Below are 3,174 nucleotides of genomic sequence, written 5' to 3'. Positions count from 1 at the left end.
AGTTTTTTTTTTCTTCAATACTGATTCTTGCTTTCAATCGCTCAAGTGCTTATCGAACGGCAGGATGGGGAAAGCGGTGGAAAATTTCTTCGCGTTGACTAACTGCAGATTCTCTGCAAAATCTCCAAAAATCTCTCCAAATTCTGATTTTTTTCTGCTCTGCACGAGCTTACATAATCATGGTTGGGGTGGCCAGGGCCACGTCGGAGTGTCTCAGTCAACCAGTCACTGTCCAATCCATCACACATTGGTTCGTCCTGATTGGATAATTAGTTACCTCTCCCCCACATCCAGATTAAGTAATTTTCCACAAGCGATGTCGAAACGCACTCGGGAACCTGTACTGACCCTAGGGATCAGATCGAGACCCAAGCATCCGCCAATATCTGCAAATGATTACGTTTCATAGAAATATTGTTTCGTATTTTCGACTTTGCTTTTCCCGTTACAAAGGAAAGGTATTTTACATCGGCGACCAAGCCATCTCCCCATTCCAACTGGCAAGTTTATCTGGTGCTTTCCGGGCTTACCAATAAAATAATAATGGCTCTAATACCTCTTTCCCTCGCCCCTTTTTCAGGCAATTTACAACCGTAGCTCTAATTTAGCTCTCTGTAACTTCTCCTCTGGGATAATCTCTTCTTACCGTGGCTGGTTGGGTCACAAAGTCATTTAACATGTATTTGGGCGTTACTATCTGGAGAGAGTGTTGCATCTATACTATCAGAGATATGATCGATTAGGGTACAGTCCTGACTGGCGGAAAAACGGTAGAGAACATCTAAGTAATTAACGCAGTGATGACAGTCAAAATCACATAAAAGTCTGGTCATCCGATTCAAGACGTTGTTCTCTAGTTAAAGGGGATGCTAGGAATATAGACTCAAAGCCTGTGCATATATCTATCCGAGTCCTTACGGCAGAGAGGGAGATATTCTGTTATTTTATAAAAGTTAGACGGGATTGCGGAGTGTAAGTTGGTTTCCTTTAACGCTAATATATCCGAGAAGTTCACTACTGATTTTTATGACATTTCACACGAAGGTAATTTATATGCATGTCGGTGTTTTTAGGGTTTGTATCGGGATGTCTTCGATGGGTATCGATAATCTATAATAGAAATAATCCGATGTAAGAAGGAACAGGTGATATTGACTTAACTTTACACCTTATACATCTATAAAATCGCAAGTGCATTTGAGAAGTTTTATTACAACACAAGCCGAAAGGCCCGAAATCTAAAATCAACAGTACGTTCTTTGATATGAGAGAGGCATGTTCGAAATGAATGTTTCTGCTTAAAGCAAAATTGCTCTAAGACACTTGACTTTTCTATTTTAAACTTAAAATCAAGCCATTACCATGGCATAAGCATTAAGGTCATGCATAAAAAATTAGCAATATTTTTTATATGACAGAGGCGCATTCGAAATGAATATTTATATTTAGAGCACGATTGAAGTATAATACTTGACTCTTGCATTTAAACTTAAAATTAAACCGTTATATATCAAATAATCTTATAACGCCTACAGTAGGTTCTCTACAGTGCAATGTAGAATACAATGCATGGTAAACTAATTCACTGCGAATAGAACGTTAGCTTACTCCCAGTTCACTTGAATAGGCAACCAATCGATTTGAAAAATGGTGATTTCACCTATTTCGATAACAATAAAAATATAGGAGTGTAAAACATTCGTTGATCATCATTTAATCAACGTCGGATCTCCGTGCTAGTTAATACTAAAACTGATGAAATTTCAATGGGTTAGGTTCTCGGGCAAACATTGGGTTAGATCTATATGGCAAATATAGAAAACAAAATATTTTATAATATCACAGAATTCTCTATCTATGCGCGCTATATCTATGATATTCTTATTCTAGTTAATAATAAACATCAAGTACAAAAACCACAAAATCTTTCCCCTAAGATGTTGTTCTTAAATTCACCGTAGAACAAAACGTAATAATAAAATACCACAATTTAAGGTTTTCGTTTACATCTCTAATATGTTTAACACTTAAATTCTAGTCTTTTAAATTACAATATCTAATATACCCATCTTTACAAAATAGGTATTGTTAAAAACCTTCTAAACTGTACAAAACCAATCTCCTCCATCAAAAATACCATTCGTTAAATAAAGAAATAAGGAACATTTTTAAAGATTCCCCTATTGTATCGTTGGTGAATAAATAAAATCTAGAACTTAAAAACTACACACCAAAATAATAATAATAATAATAATAATAATAATAATAATAATAATAATAATAATAATAAAAATAATAATAATAATAATAGTAATAATAATAATAATAATAATAATAATAATAATAATAATAATAATAATAATAATAATAATACATTACAGTTCAAACTACATTAACTTATACTATTGTAATCCAATCCATTCAAACTTCAGATTAGAAAAAAAGCAATAAAAATATCATACACTAATACATATCCATACTTGGCTATGATAATAAAAAATAAACTCATTGCCTTCTATAAGAATTTAAGAAACAAACTTCTGTATTGAAATAAAACCATAGAAAGAATTGGATTAATGTAACACTTCATCATCATTATAATAGCGATAACTACCTTGGTTTTACAACTACTGCCTTTTTCGGCCGCCTTAGCATACATCTTGTAAACTTTAGTTCTATTTACCACCATCTACAAATAACATAACTGAGCCCCCTGATTTAGGGCAAAATTTAGTTAAAATCGCGAAAACGATATATTACGAAACGAATTCAAAATCATGTAAGAAGTAGTCGAAGCTATCATTATTTAAACCAACAAACAATTATTGATAAATTTACGGAATCAAGGTTGTTGGTTAGTTGTTTTTGTTTTACGGCATATCAACCCTTTTCAGGTTATTTAATGCCGAATCCGGTGATTTTGAAGAAAATTTTTTTAATAGAATATTTGTTTTTTGCGAGTCAGTTTCTATTTAACCCATAGTTGGGACCTAACAGGTACTACCACTCCGGGTCAGAGTGGACCTGGGAGCAATGGCAATTAAAGGGTGACTCCACACTCCCCAAAACCCTCAAGCTGGGGCTTCACCATCGGATATAGTTTAAGGTCATATCCAGGACCCGGAACCAAGGATACTACTTTCCCCATGCTCTTTTTGATTCTCATATTCTCCT

Source organism: Euprymna scolopes, chromosome 10 (assembly GCF_053919585.1).
Source record: "Euprymna scolopes isolate OS-2025 chromosome 10, ASM5391958v1, whole genome shotgun sequence".
NCBI lineage: Eukaryota > Metazoa > Mollusca > Cephalopoda > Sepiida > Sepiolidae > Euprymna > Euprymna scolopes.
Note: the sequence above shows the minus strand (reverse complement) of the source record.